The following is a 20,571-nucleotide window of genomic DNA, read 5'->3' as shown; positions in this document are numbered from 1 at the left end:
AGAAGTTTTTGGAAAAGTTCTTTTCCACTCAAAAGACAGCCACATTAAGGGGACAAATCTTCAACTTCAAACAAGATGATGGAGAACCTTTCAATGAGTGTTGGGAGCGCTTTAAAGGCCTTTTGTTGCAATGTCCACACCATGGGTTACCTCTTCACTTACAAATGCAAATTTTCTATGATGGACTAACCCAAACATGTCAATCAACTGTTGATAATGCAGCAGGTGGAGCTTTGAAGAAAAAGAATGCTCAAGAGTCATATAACATTTATGAGATGTTGGGATCTAATGCTCAACACAAAGATGTAAGGGGTAAGAGAGTTGGAGTATATGAAACAAGCTCTAATCATGATCTTTCTTTGCAGGTAGCTAACCTAGAAAAGAAGCTTGAATCCGTGCTCAACATGGTGCCAAAAGCAAGTGAAGTGTGTGCCATTTGCAACATACCAAGCCACCTTACTCATCAATGTCCATCTAGGGAGGCTTACCCCGAGTATGTCCAAGAGCAAGTGAACCTCATGAATTCTTACAATCAAAGGCCAAGGAATGATGTGTATTCCAATACATATAACCCAAGTTGGAGAGATCATCCCAATCTTTCGTGGAAGAACAACAATCAATTCCAAAACTTCCAACCAAAACCTACTCTTGAGGATACGGTTAAATTGTTAGCCCAAAATACCTTGCAATTCCAACAAACCACCAATAACACTCTCCAACAACATTCGGCGGCTCTAACCAAAATGGAGACACAATTGGGGCAGATTGCAGATGCCTTGAGCCAAAGAGAGGTTGGAAAGTTTCCAAGCCAACCCGTGATACTCCAAAGGAACCAAGAGCAAGCCAAAGCAATCACTACACTTAAAAGTGGTAAGGTTATCAATAATAGAGTTGGCAATGAAGTTACTAATGAATCTGATCATGTGAATGCAGGGGTTACTCAAGGAGAAAATGAGAAACCAAATGAGGAACCAAGCCATGCTACTCCCTCGTTTGAAGCACCAAATCTTCACAAGGCCGAGAAACCTTACACTCCACCAATACCATTCCCTGGAAGACTTGCCAAGAGCAAGCAGGATAAGTCATTTAAAGAGATTTTTGATATTCTAAGTAAGGTAAATGTTAACTTACCTTTGCTTGATGTCATTAGGAACATGCCAGCTTATGGGAAGTTCTTCAAAGAGTTAAACAACTACAAAAGGAAGTATGGACCACATGAGAAGGTAGTGGTGTCCGAGAATGTAAGTGCCGTGTTGCAAAGAAAACTTCCACCAAAGCTCAAGGATCCAGGAAGTTTTTCTATCAACATCACCATAGGGGACAAGAAGGTAGAGAAGGCGATGCTTGACTTAGGTGCTAGCATCAACTTAATGCCTTATTCCGTGTACCTTCAACTAGGTTTGGGGGAATTGAAAGCCACCACCATCTCATTACAACTTGCGGACAGATCCGTGAAATATCCAAGAGGTATAGTAGAGGATATTCTAGTTCAAATTGATAAACTAATCTTGCCTGCGGATTTTGTAGTGTTGGACATGGAAGAAGCTCCTATACATGACCGAGAGTTGCCTATTTTGCTTGGGAGACCGTTTATGGCCACGGCCAAAACCATCATTGATGTGCAAAATGGACTCCTCACTATGACAGTGCTAGGAGAGACCGTTCAATTCAAAGTGTTTGAGTCTCTTTCACATCCTTCTTCATCTCTTGATTGTTATGCCATTGATGTGCTTGATTCGCTTGTTTTCTCTAAGTTCTTGCAGGCACAATCTAATGAACCATTACAAACTGTTTTAAGTCAATCTCAAGATGAGTTTGATGAAGAAGATGCACTCATGGAAGAGGTAGCTGCCTTGGAAGCATTGGCACCGTATCCTTTGAATATTTTACCTCTTTTAGAGCCTTTAGAACCATCGAGGTCACATTTAACCCCTTCCACTGTTAAGGCACCAAAACTTGAACTTAAACCACTTCCACCACATCTAAAGTATGCATATCTAGCTGAATTTGAAACTCTTCCAGTTATCATAACTTCTGACCTCACCCCAAATGAAGAAGATAAACTAATTAGGGTGTTAAAAGAGTTCAAATCAGTTATTGGTTGGTCTATTGCAGATATCAAGGGAATAAGCCCTACCATGTGCATGCATAGGATTCTTTTGGAAGAAGGAGCAAAGTCAACCCGTGAACCACAAAGGAGGCTCAATCCATACATGAAGGAAGTTGTGAGGAATGAAGTGTTGAAGTTGTTAGATGTGGGGATCATATATCCCATTTCTGATAGCAAATGGGTGAGTGCTATTCAGGTGGTACCTAAGAAGGTGGGAATCACGGTGATGAAGAATGAAAACAAAGAGCTTGTGCCCACAAAGCCCACGGCTAGTTGGCGTGTTTGCACCGATTACAGGAAGTTGAATTCTAGCACTAGAAAAGATTACTTTCCTATGCCTTTCATAGATCAAATGCTTGAGAGATTGGCAGGTTACTGACACTATTGTTTTCTTGATGGTTACTCAGGTTACAATCAAATTGCAATTGCTCCGGAGGATCAAGAGAAAACTACCTTTACTTGCCCGTTTGGCACATTTGCATATAGGAGAATGCCTTTTGGACTTTGCAATGCTCCAGCAACATTCCAAAGATGCATGTTGGCAATCTTTTCTGACATGGTAGAAAGATTCATTGAGGTATTTATGGATGACTTTTCAGTGTTTGGTTCCTCTTTTGATGAATGTCTTAACCATCTCTCTTTAGTACTTCAAAGATGTCAGGAAACAAATTTGGTTCTCAATTGGGAAAAGTGCCAATTTATGGTGAAACAAGGAATTGTGTTGGGGCATGTAATCTCTAGCCAAGGAATGGAGGTGGACAAAGCCAAAATTGACATCATCACCAATATGGCAGCTCCCACAACCGTTAAGGGAGTAAGAAGTTTTTTGGGACATGCGGGTTTTTATCGTCGTTTCATTAAGAACTTTTCAATGATCACTCGTCCATTATGCAATCTGTTAGCTAAAGATGTTGTATTTCATTTTGATAAAGCTTGTATGGATGCATTCAATACTTTGAAACATGAATTAACCTCGGCCCCTATTATTATGGCACCAGATTGGTCTTTACCTTTTGAATTAATGTGTGATGCCTCTGACTATGCTATTGGTGCAGTTTTAGGGCAAATGGTGAACAAGCTCCCACACGTGATCTACTATGCAAGCCGGACTCTAAATGATGCTCAACTTAACTATTCCACAACTGAAAAGGAGTTGCTTGCTATTGTTTTTGCCTTAGAGAAGTTTCGGTCATATCTTGTTGGATCTAAAGTTATTGTGTTTTCTGATCATGCAGCCCTTAGGTACTTGATGACAAAAAAGGATGCTAAGCCACGCTTAATTAGATGGATACTCTTACTACAAGAGTTTGACTTGGAAATTCGAGATAAGAAGGGAAGTGATAATGTTGTGGCTGACCATTTGTCACGGCTCAATGAAAACCATGGAGTTGGACAACCTTTGCCTCTAAATGAATCATTTCCAGATGAACAACTCCTTGTTATTCAAGAAAAAGAACCATGGTATGCTGATTTTGTTAATTATCTTGTTTGTGGTATAATTAGAAATGACCTTTCTTTTCAGGAAAGAAAGAAGTTCCTTGCCATGGTAAAGCACTACGTTTGGGACGAACCATATTTGTTTAAATATTGCCCTGACCAAATCATTAGGAGGTGTGTCCCAGAGAGTGAGCAACAAAGCATTCTAATGTTCAGCCATACATTGGCATGTGGAGGACATTTTGGTGCCAAAAAGACATCTCTAAAGGTTTTACAATCTGGTTTCTTTTGGCCTACTTTATTCAAAGATGCTTTTGATTTTTGTTCTAAGTGTGATAGGTGCCAGAAAATGGGGAACTTTAGCCGAAGAAATGAGATGCCATTGAACAACATTTTGGTGGTGGAGCTCTTTGATGTTTGGGGAATCGATTTCATGGGACCATTTCCATCCTCTTTTGGTTACTTATACATATTAGTGGCAGTAGATTATGCATCCAAATGGGTTGAAGCCATTGCTACAATAACTAATGATCATAAGGTTGTTTTGAATTTTCTTAAAGATGTGATTTTTTGTAGGTTTGGAACCCCAAGAGCTATTATTAGTGATGGTGGCAGCCATTTCTGCAACAAACCCTTTGAATCCTTGATGAAGAAGTACAACATCAACCACAAAGTGGCAACCTCGTACCATCCTCAAACCTCAGGACAAGTGGAGATTAGCAATAGGGAGATCAAGAACATTTTGATGAAGACCGTAAGCCCTACAAGGAAAGATTGGTCACTGAGGTTGAATGATGCACTATGGGCATATAGAACAGCATATAAGACCCCCATTGGCATGAGTCCTTATCGCCTTGTGTTTGGGAAAGCTTGTCATTTGCCAATGGAGCTTGAACACCGTGCATATTGGGCCATCAAGAAGTTCAACTTTGATTACAAGGATGCTGGAATAGCAAGGAAGCTCCAACTTAATGAGTTGGAAGAACTCAGAAATGAAGCATATGAGAATGCCAAAATCTACAAGGAACGGACTAAGCTCTATCATGACAAGGCCATCCTACGGAAGGAGTTTCACCAAGGTATGAAAGTACTGTTGTATGACTCACGTTTGAGACTTTTTCCAGGTAAATTGAAGTCTAGGTGGGTGGGACCATTTAAGGTGCTGCAAACATTTCCCCACGGAGCTGTGGAGATAGAGAACATGAAGAATGGCACCTCTTTTAAAGTCAATGGGCAGCGATTGAAACCATATTTGGAGAAAGTGGAGGAAGAGCAAGTTTATCAAGTTGTAGATTTTCTTGAGTTTACAACACCGTGAACAAGCTACCATGTCTTGCCTAGACATTAAATAAAGCGCTTACTAGGAGGCAACCTAGTGTGGTTTGTGTTCTTTCCTCATTTTGTGTTTATGTTGTCACCATTCCATATTCTTTGCCTACTTGCATTACATACAATTTTAAGCATCGAGGACAATGCTTTGGTTAGGTTTGGGTGTGGGATGGAAGGTTTGTGTTTTTTTTTTTTTTTTTTTTTTTTTGTGTTAGTTGTGTTAGTTTTGGTTAAGTGTGTTTTTGCTTACTAATACGAATGTTTATGAGGGCTATGTTTGTAGACAAACTATTGGGTTCCTATGAAAAAGGGTTTTATGACACGGGACATGTCATAACTTTCGAAGGGGTGTTTATTTTTAAGTTCATGTCGGAGCACAAAGGTAAACCGCCTCCCCGAATTTCAATTTTCTTTTATACTAATATGTTGTTAATGATTCAGGCATCCACTCTAGAATTTAAACCATTATCGGATCATTTCAAGTGTCACCCTCCATTCAAAGATCAACTCCATGCCGTTTGATTTGATTAAAAAAAAAAAAAAAAAAAATAGAATAAAACTAAACATGGAGAAAGATGGAGCCTTCACAGAGGTTGTTTACGTGAAGCCCCACTACGAGGCGTCGAAGCAGAAGGCATAGAAGCGGAAGGCATAGAAGCGGGAGGCATAGAAGCGGAAGGCATCGGAGCGGAAGGCATCGGAGCTAGAGCATTCCAGGCCTTAATACTTGGCCAAACGCTGGATGACCCAGGAAAAAGGTGCCTCTGGAGATAAGCCGCAAGCCTTTGACGGTCACTGTGAATTCGACCCTCAGATTCTTGCAGCTCATCAAGCTTCCTCTTCATGCCCGACGAATGGTTATTTGCAAGCACATGCAAACTTCTATTCTCGTACTTAAGCTGCTGTATCTCTTGCTTAAGACTTTCCACCTCTGCCATCAATGATTCCACTTGGCGGGACCGAGCAAGCAGGCGTTGGCCCATGTTGGACACAGAGCTCGCACACTGAACACTAAGTGCGAGGGACTCTTGAACGGCCAACTCATCGGACCGTCCTGACAGCAGCCTACTATCTTTTGGAGTGAGGAGGTTTCTAGCTACTATTGTAGCTGTTGTGGCGTCCTGCATCACGGAGTCTTCACCTGTAAGAAGACCGTTAGAAGATGATGCGAGAATTATACGCACACAAATTAAACCCTCTTTTTGTCAAATTGTAGTATAGGTGCAAGTAGGGATCGTTCTGGACCGGGGATTAGGAGGGATTGTTAATCTCTTGGAAACTGACTTAAAAACGTAAAAACAATATAAAACACTAAACTAGACTCAAAGAATTCAAAACTAAACTTTAAATCACTAAGACAAACCAAAGACTCAAAATGCTTTAAAACATAAACTAAATTGAACAATAAGGAAAAAGGGGGGAAGAGTTTTGATTTGACGAAAATTGAAATAACAAAACAAGTTAATAAACTAAGCAGAATGTAAATGTGAATATGGATGATGGAATAAATGGAATGAAGGCTAGCTAAGGGGTTCTTCTCCACACATGTTATACTTGCATACAAGATTGATTCTCAGTTGGTCTTTCGATAAATTATGAAACTCAATGCTCCAAGTTAATTAGGTCCGCTTAAATTAACTTTCAGATTTCCCTAAATTCATTGGATTGAATGGAATACGCATTACAACCAAATTATTCTTAATCAAAGTCCCTAACTATGGAATACGCATGATAGAGACATTCAACAAAGATCATTAAGTTCAATGAAAATTAGAAGTGTTGACGAGGCATTCGTTACTATGGAATACGCATGAAACTTATGCCAAGAATTCGTTTAACGCGATTGTTTATAAGCAACCTCCACTACTTGTGAATATAAGTTCATAACGATTAGGTGAAACTCACTTATATTCTAGCGTCATATTCATGCATGAAAATTAAGCTTGCAATCTCAATGAACATACATAAATAAGTTATCAATCAAACAGTTAAACGAATTGAATCCACAACTTATGAAATTCCAACCAAAAGTAATCAATTCATATTGCAAATATAAACATAGTTTCGAATCACCCCCTAGCTAAAGGGGGATTAGTTCCTCATTACTTTGAAATCAAAGAAACACCTAAACATTCCAACAACTCAAACTTGAATTGTATGAACGTTTAGGCATTCTTCTCTTCCATTCCTCATACGTACAAAACAAAGAGAATTGAATTTAAACTTTGAAATCAAAGAAACACCTAAACATTCCAACAACTCAAACTTGAATTGTATGAACGTTTAGGCCCTCTTATCTTCCTCGTTGTTGTAGCACAAGGTCTAAGGTGAGGTTTGGGGAATTATGGAAATGGATGAGGAATGGTGGAATGGGGACTCACGGTTTTGGATTCTAAGGGGAAGTGTTTGTGTTAGTTGTGGTGTGTGAAATGGAGAGATGTTTATGAATGAATGAATGCAAGGGTATTTATAGGAGTAGTGGAGGGAACATATGGCTATGTCATTTGTAGGTGAAGTAGGTGGATGTTGTAGGTGAAGTAGGTGGATGTTGTAGGTGAAGTAGGTGGATGTTGTAGGTGAAGTGGATGTTGTAGGTGAAGTAGGTGGATGTTGTAGGTGAAGTAGGTGGATGTTGTAGGTGAAGTGGGTGGATGTTGTAGGTGAAGTAGGTGGATGTTGTAGGTGAAGTGGATGTTGTAGGTGAAGTAGGTGGATGTTATGTTAAGTGGTAAGTGATAAGTGATATGATATGTGGTTATGATATGATAAGTGGTTAAGTGGTGATGATAAGTGATAAGTGATTAAGTGGTGATGATAAGTGATAAGTGATTAAGTGATATGATATGTGGTGATGATAAGTGATAAGTGCATGTGGGTTAACTAATGAAGGAAATGCATGTGCAATGACAATGTGTTAGAATGGATGTGTGTTATGCATGGCATGATTGGGATTAGGAAAGGTTTAAATGTCCTAAAACTAAAGAGAACAAGGTTCCAACACTTTGGCTCCAATTAGGTCTTCAATTTCGTCCAACACTTTGGCTTCAAGCATAAGCTATCCGTCCTTAGCCCAAAAGTGCTCCAAAAGTCTCCAAAATGCATCTTTTTGCTCCTTTAGCCCTTTGGACCTACAAACACACGAAAATAGCTTAAAGTACTAAAATAACTAAAGAAACATAACGTAAATGTACGAGAACAAGCCATTTAAGTCGCATAAATATGCTCCTATCAGAAGATAAAAAAGAAGGGCGCCATACATTACCTTGACGGGGCGCAACCGGATCGCTGCTGAGACTTAAATCTAAGCTAAGGTTCGATGAGTTTGCCATTTTTTCAAAGGTGTTCAATAAGAAGGGGTGGATGGAGTTAATTCTCAAAGGGCCGGAGTCGATTTCAAAGAATGGGAAATCTTCAGAGTGTGTTTGTTGGGGTGATTGATACCTCTATAAAAAGCCAAGGCGACGCGTCCACCGATTCAAAAAGACGGAATTTCCGGCGTAATTTAGGCGACGCTTTCTCGGCTTTTCAGAGGACGTGTTCAACTTTGTCAAAAGATTTCTTCTTTTCAGAAAACACGTGGAGGCCATCATCGCAACTACACATCTTTAGCCGACAAGCGCAAAGTTCGGCGACGCTTTCTCTGCTTTTCAGAAAACGCGTGCAGCTTTGTCAAAAGGAGCCGCATCCGCACTACTACGTGTCGTTCAGAAAGCGAAGGGGCGTTGTTCAGAAATCGAAGGGGCGTCGTTCAAAGATCGAAGAGGCGCCACTATTTCAAAAAGCCGGATTTGCGGGATCAAAACGTTTGTCGACAAGGGTAAAAGAACAGTACCACCACTTGCTATTATCTCTATATATGTCGACCTTCATCTTTTATGGCAAGGCAGACCTGAAGAAAATGCCCAACTCGTCCTCACCTCTGAGGGTGCACTCCCAGCAAAGCCTTTCGAATTACTCAATTCTTTCTTCTTCCCCAAAGATGATACCAGATACCTGGGGTACAGATGACCCAGGAGGAAACGGCGGATTGAAGTGTGCTGATTCATTCACCGCTTCTTCAAAAGCAAAAGTATCTCATATCATCAAGGTCAAAAGCAAAAGTATATCATATCATGCTCTTTCCCTGTCTTTTTCTTTGTCCTTGTTCTTACTCGCATGGCAAAGTAAAAGAAGCAATCAGCCGGCACTTGGAGTCAGTTTTTCGATCTGGAGCCAACTGCCTGGAATATATTCCTGGTTGCTTACCTAGCGTTGCTCTCGAGTAGTCATCTTCAACGAAGCAAGTAAGGCAAGTGAAAATGATACATTGAAGCATGTGGAGACAAGCAACAACTGCATATGCTGAGTATCATTTAACCCTCTTCAATACGAATTGGAGAGATTGAACAAAGAAACAGACAAAAAGGAGGAAGCTCAGACCTTCGGGGAAGACCAAAAGAATCCTGCCGCCCAGTTCAAAAGTAGCACAAAGGAAAATCAACGATGGGCAGAAACCAGTTCAAGAGTAAGCCTGTGGAATCAACAAGATCATGCCTCAATACAATCACCAAGGAGAAGAGGGAATATACACTCCATAACCAGATTTGCGTCCTTAACTCTTCTCTTTGTTAGTTACATTCTGCCATGTTTAGTATGTTTAGTTGCTTTTTGTGTGTTTACTTATGTTTTGTGTGAATCTATGCTTAAAACATTGAGGACAATGTTTGATTTAAGTGTGGGGGGGGGGGGGGGTAACTAAGTATATTTAATGCAAATTCGTGGGATTTTATCACCCATAACTTCAAATGTTGTTCCTTGCTGTTTTAAGGTGTTTTTAAGTTGTTTTAGAGTGTTTTAGTATGTTTTGTTTTTATAACTCCGAAAATCACATAAAAATTTGAAAAACATGTTTTAAAAAGCCTAAAAAGAGTGTTTTGAGTCGTTTTTGTGTGTTTGTGTCTTAGGGTACCTTCCAACACAATGATAAGGATTTGGTTTGTAATTGCATGACGGTTAAAAAGAGTTATAAACATGGATGAAAGTTTGATTTACTCTTGGTATATGCTTGGTTATGGTTATAATGTATGACTTCACATGCAATCATAAAAGAAAAATTCGTTTTTGTAACATGCTTGAAGGAAGGAACTCAAACAAACGCTACAACCTTGTGAGACTTGAGCCTAAACATTCTTTGGAGAGTTATTTTCTGTGATTCTTTGTTTTCTAAAGTTGTTGCATGATCTCATTATTCCTTGCTTGGTTGCTACTTAGAATGCAATTGTATCATGCTAGAACTAAATACTAGAACTTATATCCATTTCATTCAAAGCATTGAATTGCATAACATATATCAAGATAAAGTTGTGTAGTTGCCACCATAGCCAAATAGCCTTACTTCCCATATTTCGTATTTGTTGTAAGTTTTAACCCCTTTGAGCCTTGTTTAGCCTATGTTCTTTGTTAACCCATGTTATCCTTACCTAGCCTAGAATAGGACCATCCATGCCTTTGTTCTTAAAGCATAGTAAGCATGACGGAAAATGAATTCCTTTTGATTAATATGTTGCAGAAAATAAGTGTGGGGGAAGGATTATTGATGAGAGTTGTTGTGCCATAGGCACGGCTAAAAAAAAAAAAAAAAAAAAAAAAAAAAAAAAAGAAGAAAAAAAAAAAATTTGAAAAATATGAAAAAGAAAAGAAAAATAAGAGTTGTTTGAATCTCCCCTATTAGTCTAAAAGTTGTTTTCCGCGCTCTAAGGGAATTCTAAGTGCCTAATTCAATACTTTGCTCACTATTGCTTTAAGAATGTTTGTTTATCCTTCACCTTTCATTGTTAGCCAATACCCTAGCCCGTTACACCCCTTTGACTTCTATCTTGATCGTTATGTGTTCAATAATGTGGAGTTTGGATTTGATATGAGCTTATGGAATCACTGGTTCTCATTCTAAGTAGTAGCATTCCATTCATGAGATCATATTCATGTCATTATCGTAAATCCAGAAAATGCTTTCTTTGTTATAACATATGTGAGATACTAGTCTTTCATGTTTACATCAATCTCTCACATATAACTAGTGTAGGGTGTGTAGTCAGAAAATCTGTGTGAAAATAGAGTGCATTCTAGTAAGGAATTGAGTAAATTCTCTAAAGCATGTTACTACATTCAAATCATGGTTTTAAATGCTTAATTGTGAACTAGTATGTGGTGACTATGATTAAGAATGTACTTAAGTGTAAAGATGGCTAAAATATGTGGGAATAATGATTTTTAACTTGTCATGTGCATTGGAAATCCGTGAGACGATTGTTGGAAGGTGTAGGTGGTGTTTTGTTCGTTTTGTCTAGTTTCGTGTTCTTTTGTTGTTTTGTTTTGTTTTTCTGTTTTGCTCGAGGACTAGCAAAAGCTAAGTGTGGGGGTATTTGATAGGAGCATATTCATGCGACTTAAATGGCTTGTTCTCGTACATTTACGTTATGTTTCTTTAGTTATTTTAGTTCTTTATGCTTCTTTTGTGTGTTTTCAGGTTCTAAGGGCTTAGGGAGCAAGAAAGTGCATTTTGAGGCTATTTGGAGCATTTTTGGGCATGGATTGGATAGCTTATCCATGGAGCCAAAAGGATGGACGAAATTGAAGGCCATTTATGCAATTTAGGACATACAACAAAGGGCCTAGCCCATTCTCTTTTATTCTCTCCCTTAAAGCCATGCAAAGAACCATCCATTCCATAAAAAACAACCCTATTTTAAGCCCATTCTAAAACCTTGCCATGCATCACATGCATTCCCCTCATAACCTAGTTGTCATTCCACTTCATCAACACATGCATTCCTTTCATAAATCAGCCACATATTCACCCACATGCACTTTAATCATTCAAACATGCACTCCCATTAATTAAACCATTCAAACCAACACAAAAACACCAACATTCCCTCTTTGCCGTGCAAACACATGCATTTCCCTTGCCATTTTCAGCCATCACACTTCATCATTACACCACCATTCATTCTTTAATCCACATCCATTCATCATCATTCACCCTAACTTCAATTCACATGCAAACAACACCCATTTCTGCACCAAAGAAGTCTATGCCGTGACCTTCCTAGCCATTTCCAGCTTTTCCCTTTACATTTCACATGCATTCCATACTTCTCCTAGCTGTTTTCCATCATTATTTCAGCCACCATTCACTCTTTAATCCACATGCATTCACACACACTTCACACAAACAACATTCACATGCAAACACAAGCTTTAACCAACAAACAAAACAGCCAACACATGCACCAAAACACCCATGCCGTGCACTTCACATTGAAATTCCAGCATCTTCACATGCAATTCCAGCTTTCACATGTTGTCCTAGCTGTTTTTCCATCATTCCTCCACACAAACACCTTAAACAAACAACCATATACACCTCCACTCCTCCTATAAATACCCTTGCATTCCCATTACCTAAACACATCTCATTTTCATACACAAGATACCACAAACATATCCAATCTTCCCTCATTGCCGTGAATCCCCTTCCATTTCTACATAACTTCTTCTCGGCTTCATTCCATCCACTCTCCCATTCGGAGAAACCATTCAACCTTAGCCGCTCCACCTTCATTTACAACACACTTGGAGCATCAACACCGAAAGCAACTCTTAAGGGATTTCGACATCAGTTTTGCTTCAAGGGTTCTTTCTTCTTAATCCTATGTTCACTCATGTTATATATTTTTATGTCAAACCTTTTGTAAACATGAAGTGTAACTAATCTCTTTCTAGGGATTCGATGTAGCCTTGCAAGATTGCCATGTAGTTAATTCAGAATTCTCATTTAATCTATCTATTTCTTGTTTCATTCTCCGATTTAATTGTGACTTAGTGTGTTGATTTTAATGCTTGATCATCATTTGAATTAACCACAAGTTGTTTAGCCAAGATTAAAGCACACATCATGCATAATCTTGGTGGATATGTGAATGAATGAAGGGAATGTTTTGCAAACATCCTGCCGAGTGTTCCCTTTGGTTTTGTGAAAGTTTCTTGTGCACTACATATTCTTGATTAGGAACCAAAGTTGCACATCACAATTAGGCTCATGATTAGAGACATTTGATCAAATCCACACATCATATGGTTGATCATATCTAAGTGAAACAAACTCAAGAAATAGGTAGATGGATGAGTATAATCTGATTCAACAAGCATGGCCTTGGGTTAGCAATGGTAAAATCGAATCCCTAGCTTCATCTCCATTGGTACTGTCTCATTTTATTAGCTGTTGATTCATTCATTTTGTGTTTACTTCATTTCCTTATGCTTTCAAGTTACAACAACAAATCTGCCTACATTGATTAGTTTTATTTCTCTAGTAAAGAGTTCTTGCAAAACAAGTGATTATATAGGTCCAATTAGTCCCTGTGGATTCGACACCCTTACTTGTGCCATTATACTAAACCTATTTTAGCACTAGGAAGGAAGACAATAATCACCTTCTCCATTTGTGTGTCGCTGACGCTCATCGTTTTGAAGTTCCTTTGGGCCTCCTCGATTTTCGTGTCGTTGGAGCTCATCGTTGTCAAGTTTTTTTGAACCTCTTCGATTTCTGTGTTGGTTGCCCAACTCGATTTTCGCGTCGTTGGGCTTACCTGTTGCGCATTGCTTTAACTTATCATGAATTCCTTTAACCCGTCGCGAATTGCTTTAACCCGTCGTGTGCCCCTTTAACTTATTTCGAAAATCTTATGCCTTAGGTTTATGGTTGCGGTACACGTGTTTAGGGTTGTCGTTCGGCTTTCGTCTTTCTTCTTTCGTCTAGTTCATTCAGGTTGGGTGCCTTCTCCTAAGTAATTATCAGGTTCAGTAATCGTCCTAAGAGTTGAAAACGCAATGCCTTGTTAGGAGTGAGAGTAAATAACGATGGGGTGCATGAATAGTAGATTTATCAGGTTAAGTAATCGTCCTAAGAGTTGAAAACGCAATGCCTTGTTAGGAGCGAGAGTAATCGTCCTAAGAGTTGAAAACGCAATGCCCTGTCTGTCACCACACTTTCCCCTAAACCATTAACCCCTCATATAAAGCTTCATCACTAACCCTTAAACCACTAAACTAAACCCTAACCCCGAAGCTTGAACCCGTTGCATAAAGCTTGAACCCGTTGCCTAAAGCCTAAACCTTCAAACCTTAACCACAAAACAAAAACCTAAACCATAAACTAAACCCTACCCCCAAACCCTAAACCTGTTGCCTAAAGCCTTAACCCGTCACCTAATGCCTCAACCCGTCGCCTAAAGCTTGAACCCGTAGCCTAAAGCCTAAACCCTAAAACTTGAACCACAAAACTAAAACCTAAACCATAAACTAAACCTTACCCCCAAACCTTAAACCCGTCGTCGAAAGCTTTAACCCGTTGCCTAAAGCCTAAACCCGTCGCCTAAAGGCTTAACCTGTCGTCTAAAGCCTTAACCAGTCGTCTAAAGCTTGTTCTGTAAGACACTACTTCTTTTGCGCTATTTTCCCCGGGAAGCGTGCCATTTCTGCTCTTCGGGAAGCGTGCCCTTTCCGAGCATGGAGAAATGTGCCCCTTCCCGTGCATCATGAAGCGTGCCCTTTTCCTAATCTCGGGAAGCGTGTCCATTTCCACGTCTCGAGAAACATGCCCCCTCCAGCACATCGTGAAGCATGTTCCTTTCTATGTCTTGGGAAGCGTGCCCCTATATACATCTCAGGAAGCGTGTACCTTTCTGCGCACCGTGAAGCATGCCCTTTTCACGTCTTAAGAAGCGTGCCCCGTTCCGTTCATCGGGAAGCATGCCTCTTCCCATGTATCGAGAAGTGTGCACCTTTATGCATCTCAGGAAGCGTACACCTTTTCGTGCATCGTGAAGCGTGCCCCTTTCCATATCTCGAGAAGCATGCACATTTCCACATCTTGGGAAGCATGCCCATTTCCACGCATCCTGAAGTGTGCCCCTTTTTGTGTATCAGGAAGCGTGCCCCTTTTCCATGCATAGAGAAGCATGCCCCTTTCTATGCATGAAGAAGCGTGCACCATTCTGCACATCGTGAAGCGGGCCCTTTTTCGTGCACAGTGAAGCATGCCCACTTCCGCGCATCATGAGGCATGCCCCCTTCTGCACATCGTGAAACGTGCATATTTCTACCTCTCGGGAAGCTTGCCCCTTTCTACACATCATGAAGCGTGCCCCTTGTACGTCTCGAGAAACTTGCCCCTTTCTGCGCATCGTCCCCCTTTTCGCGTCTCGAGAAACATGCCCATTTTCGCGCATCGTGAAGTGTGCCCCTTTATGTATCTCAGGAAGTGTGCCCCCTTTTTTACGTCTCAGGGAGCGTGCACTGTTCAGCGTCTCAAGAAGCGTGCCCCTTTCCGCTTCTGGGGAAACGTGCATCTTTCCACGCATTGTGAAGCATGCATCGTTCTGCGCATGGTGAAGCATGCCCATTTCTGCATCTCGGGAAGCATGTACTTTTCCACGCATCGTGAAACGTGCCCCTTTTCACGTCTTAGGAAGCATGCATCGTTCTGCTTATTGGGAAGCGTGCCCCCTTTGCACATCGAGAAGCGTGTCCATTTTCGCGCATTGGGAAACGTGCCCTTTTCTCCATCTTGGGAAGCGTGGCCCTTTCTACATATCATGAAGCATGCCACATCCCGCGCATTGTGAAGCATGCCTATTTTTGCACACTAGGAAACGTGCCCCTCTCCACGTCTCAGGAAGCGTGCCCATTGCCACGCATCGAAAAACGTGCCCTTTACTCGTATCGGGAAGCATGCCTTCTTCCGCACATCGTGAAGCGTGCACATCCGGACATGGGAAAGCATGGCTTTCTAGGCCCTCAGAAAGCGTGCCACATTCCACATCTTGGGAAACGTGCTCCATTCCGTGTCTTGGGAAATATGCCCCTTCGACTCATGGGATAAGGTCCCCTAATTCCGTGCCTTAGGAAGTATGCCCACTATCTGCGCATCGTGGGGAAACACTGTAGTGGGAAAGTGGAAGGGCGAAAACACTGTAACAGGAAAATGGAATTACGGAAACACTGTAACAGGAAAGTGGAATGGCAGAAACACTATAGTGGGTTTAGGGAAATTGGGAAACACTGTAGCTGGAAAGTGGAAGTGGGGAAACACTGTAGCAGGAAAGTGAAAAAGCGGGGAAACACTGTAGCGAGAGTGTGGAAGTGCGGAAACATTGTAGCGGGAAATAGGAAGTTGTGGAAACACTGTAGCGGGAAAAGGGAAGCTTCGAGTCATTGTATAGGGAAATGGGGAGCGTCGAGGCACTGTAGGGGTAAAGAGAAACGTCGAGTCACTGTAGCGGGAGTGTGGAAGTGTGGAAACACTGTAGCGGGAAAGGGGAAGTTGTGGGAACATTGTAGCGGGAAAGGGCAAGCGTCGAGTCACTGTAGAGGGAAAGGGGGAGCGTCGAGGCACTGTAGCCGTAAAGAGAAGCGTCGAGTCACTGTAGCGGGAGTGTGGAAGTGCGGAAACATTGTAGCGGGAAAAGGGAAGTGCAAAAACACTGTAGCAAGAAAGGGGAAGTAGGGAAACACTGTAGCAAGAGAGTGTGGAAGTGCGGAAACACTATAGCGAGAAAGGAGGAGTGTGGAAACACTGTAGAGAGAAATGGGAAGTGGGGAAACATTGTAGCGAGATTGTGGAAGTTCGGAAACACTGTAGTGGGGAAGAGAAGCATCGAGTCATTGTAGCTGGAAAGGGGAAGTGTGGAAACACTGTAGCGGGAAAGACAAGCTTCAAGTCACTGTAGCAGGAGCGTGGAAGTGGGGAAACATTGTAGCGAGAGTGTGGAAGTTCAAAAACACTGTAGCAAGAAAGGAGAAGTATGGAAACACTATAGCGAGAAAGGGAAAGTGGGGAAACACTGTAGGAGAGTGTGGAAGTGCCGAAACACTGTAGCGGGGAAGAGAAGGTTGAAGTGACTATAGCGGGAAAGGGGAAGTGCGGAAACACTGTAGTGGGAAAGAGAAGCTTGAAGTCACTGTAGCGGGAAATGGGGAAGTGGGGAAACACTGTAGCGGGAAAGAGAAGTGTCGAGTCACCGTAGCGGGAAAGGGAAATGGTGGAAACACTGTAGCGAGAATGTGGAAGTGTGCAAAACATTATAGCGAGAAAGTGGAAGCGGGAATCACTGTAGCGGGGAAGGGGAAGGCCAATGACTGTAGCGAGAAAAAGGGAAAGCATCGAGTCACTGTAGGGTGGAATAACTGTAGCGGGGAAAGGGAAGTGTCACATCCCGGCCCGAGCTGTACCACTTTCCAGCCCCGACTTCACCATAGCACGATATTATCCGCTTTGGGCCCCCAGCACACCCTCACGGTTTTGTTTCTGGGAACTCACACGAGAACTTCCTAGTGGGTCACCCATCATGGGAGTGCTCTCACACGCTACTCACTTAACTTCGAAGTTCTGATGGAACCCGAAGCCAGTGAGCTCCCAAAAGGCCTCGTGCTAGGTAGGGATGAGAATATACATATAAGGATCACCCCCCTTAGGGGCCCGACGTCCTCGTCAGCACACCACGGCCAGGGTTAGGCTATGATACCAAATTGTCACATCCCGGCCCGAGGGGAATCACTTCCTGGGCCCGCTCCACCACCGTAGCACGATATTGTCTTATTTGGGCTTACCATTCCTTCACCGTTTTGTTTTTGGGAACTCACGAGCAACTTCCCAGTGGGTCACCCATCATGAGATTGCTTTAGCCCCCATCTCGTTTAACTTCGAAGTTCCTACGGAACCCGAAGCCAGTGAGCTCCCAAAAGGCCTTGTGTTAGGTAGGGATGAGAATATACATTTAAGGATCACTCATCTGGGCGATGTGGGATGTTATAGGAAGCGTGGAATAACTGTAGTGGGGAAGGGGGAACATGGAATCACTGTAGTAGGGAAGGGGGAGCGTGGTACTGTTGACCATGAGGTACTGTTGACAAATTCCCGACCCTTTCTCAAGTTCACCAGGAGGTACTGTTGACAACGAGGTACTGTTGACAAATTCCCGACCCTTTCTCAAGTTCACCAGGAGGTACTGTTGACCAAAAGGTAGTGTTGACAAATTCCCGACCCTTTCTTAAGTTAAGCAAGACGTAGTGTTGAAGAAGAAGGACGGACGAGAAGGAGGTAGTGTCGACAAACGGGGTCACCAAGAGAGAGACGGATAAGCAAAAAGGAGGGTTGACAAATTCCCGACCCTTTCTCAAGTTCACCAGGGGAGACAGATAAGCAAGAAGGAGGGTTGACAAATTCCTGACCCTTTCTCAAGTTCACCACGAGAGACGGTAGAAGAGGAAGGACGGTTGAGAATGAGGTAGCGTTGACAAATGGGCCACCCTTTCTCAAGTGAAGGAAGAGAGACAGTTGACAAAATCCTGACCCTTTCTCAAGTTCACCAGGGGAGATGATGAAGGAAGAAGGAGGATGCAAGAAGGAAGGAAGAAGGAAGGGAAGGAAAGAGAGAAAGAATGAGAGTGATAGAGATGGAGAAAGAGGGAGAAAGACGGAGAAGGAAGGAAGGAGGGATGAGAGGGGACACGGTGGGAATTTTGGGAAAAGAAGGGACACGGCGGGAATTTGGGGAAAAGAGGGGAGGGGATGTAAGGGGAATTTTCGGAAAAGATGAGAAGGGGACAAAAGCACTGTTCAACCGCTGTGAAGGAGATGAAATTAAACCAAACCGACCTTGTCACATGCGGATTCCTCTCTAGACCAAGGCCCCCATTTTCCCGATGAAAATTAAGGGGTCGGTGGATTTTAGCCAAATTCGGCCGTTTAGGCCCTCAAAATCGCATTTTTCTGATTTCATCGTTTCATTTCGATGCGCCTCCTTCTTAACAAACGTTCCTCCGCCCTTAACGACTATTGCTATGTATTTATTTTCTCAAAATGACCAAGTTTGGTTGCCCAAATGCCCTCCCAAAGTCGCCAAATCCGGGGGCCAAAAATGGGGAAATTTGGGGACTTTTTTCCCACCCCCTACTCCCTTTCTGAAGGTGTTTGGGTTTCCGGAAATTCATGCATTCTACGTCCATTCTAACTCTAATTTCACCCTATTTCGTTCAACGCATTTGTATCGTTATCCTTCCCCCCTCCCCATTGAGGTTTATACATTTTCTGGGTCCGATGACCGACGGCGGCGGCTGTCGCCGGTGACGACCGCCGGCAACAGTGCTCCAGCAAGTGGTTTTTAGAATTTTTTTTTTCCCCATTTTCATCGTAAACTAAGCTTGTTTTTTTTTTTTTTTTTTTTTTTTTTTTTTTTTTTTCAGTGTTTATGAGAATGGAAAGTATAGTTGTGAGAAAATGATAATCTATTGGGTATATTGAGAGTGAAAACAGCCCTTCAACTTCATCTTTCACTTGAACAAACATGGTATGAGAATGCAAAGTATAGTTGTAATGGCTACCAATGGATGAGAATGATAATCTATTGGGTATATTGAGAAGAAACAACAATGCATCTAGTGCCATTGTCTACCATCTTGAAAGAATTTGAGAGAATCATCACCAATCTCCATCATTCCCCTTAATGGATGAGAATGATAATCTATTGGGTATATTAATATGAAACATACTATGAGAATGGAAAGTATAGTTGTGAGATGATCATGACCAATCTCCATCCTTCCCCATTCCCCACTCATTTCATTTCAATAAACACTTAGCTTGGTAATGGATGAGAATGATAATCTATTGGGTATATTGTATTCACAACAATGCATCTACTCTCATTCTATACCATCTCCAAATAATTATGCCCACCATTTCCTAGTTTTGATGCATTCCCCGACCTTCCCTCATGTTGTCCCATTCCCCATTCCCCATTCCTACCTATGTACATGTGCTATGTGGATGAGAAGAAAAAACAATGCATCTAGTGTACCATGCCTAGTAATGGATGAGAATGATAATCTATTGGGTAATGGTTTAGGGTTTAGGGTTTAGGTTTTAGGGTTTAGGGTTTTAGGGTTTAGGGTTTTAGGGTTTTGGGGTTTTTAGGGTTTAGGGTTTAGGGTTTAGGGTTTAGGGTTTAGGGTTTAGGGTTTAGGGTTTAGGGTTTAGGGGTTTAGGGTTTAGGGTTTAGGGTTTAGGGTTTAGGGTTTAGGGTTTAGGGTTTAGGGTTTAGGGTTTAGGGTTTGGGGTTTAGGGTTTGGGGTTTGGGGTTTAGGTTTTGGGGTTTGGGGTTTCGGGTTTGGGGTTTAGGGTTTAGGGTTTAGGGTTTAGGGTTTAGGGTTTAGGGTTTAGGGTTTAGGGTCTAGGGTTTAGGGTTTAGGGTTTAGGGTTTAGGGTTTCAGGGTTTAGGGTTTCAGGGTTTAGGGTTTCAGGGTTTAGGGTTTCAGGGTTTAGGGTTTCAGGGTTTAGGGTTTCAGGGTTTAAGGGTTTAGGGTTTAAGGGTTTAGGGTTTAAGGGTTGAGGTTTAGGGTTTAGGGTTTAGGGGTTTAGGGTTTAGGGGTTTAGGGTTTAGGGGTTTAGGGTTTAGGGTTGAGGGTTTAGGGTTTAGGGTTTAGGGTTTAGGGTTTAGGGTTTAGGGTTTAGGGTTTAGGGTTTAGGGTTTTAGGGTTTAGGGTTTAGGGTTTAGGGGTTTAGGGTTTAGGGTTTAGGGGTTTAGGGTTTAGGGTTTAGGGTTTAGGGTTTAGGGTTTAGGGTTTAGGGTTTAGGGTTTAGGGTTTAGGGGTTT

At 41.8% G+C, this 20,571-nt stretch overlaps 1 non-coding gene across 1 annotated transcript; it reads right to left on the bottom strand.

Annotated features, from left to right (window-relative positions):
* Positions 1-37: 37 nt before the first annotated feature.
* LOC137746352 (small nucleolar RNA R71) lies at positions 38-148 on the bottom strand. The gene has a single exon (XR_011069823.1). It is a non-coding gene; the product is annotated as a small nucleolar RNA R71 (small nucleolar RNA).
* Positions 149-20,571: the final 20,423 nt, after the last annotated feature.

This window comes from Pyrus communis, chromosome 9, assembly GCF_963583255.1.
Source record: "Pyrus communis chromosome 9, drPyrComm1.1, whole genome shotgun sequence".
NCBI lineage: Eukaryota > Viridiplantae > Streptophyta > Magnoliopsida > Rosales > Rosaceae > Pyrus > Pyrus communis.
The sequence above is the reverse complement of the archived record's forward strand: the minus strand, read 5'-3'. Positions and strand labels throughout refer to the sequence as shown.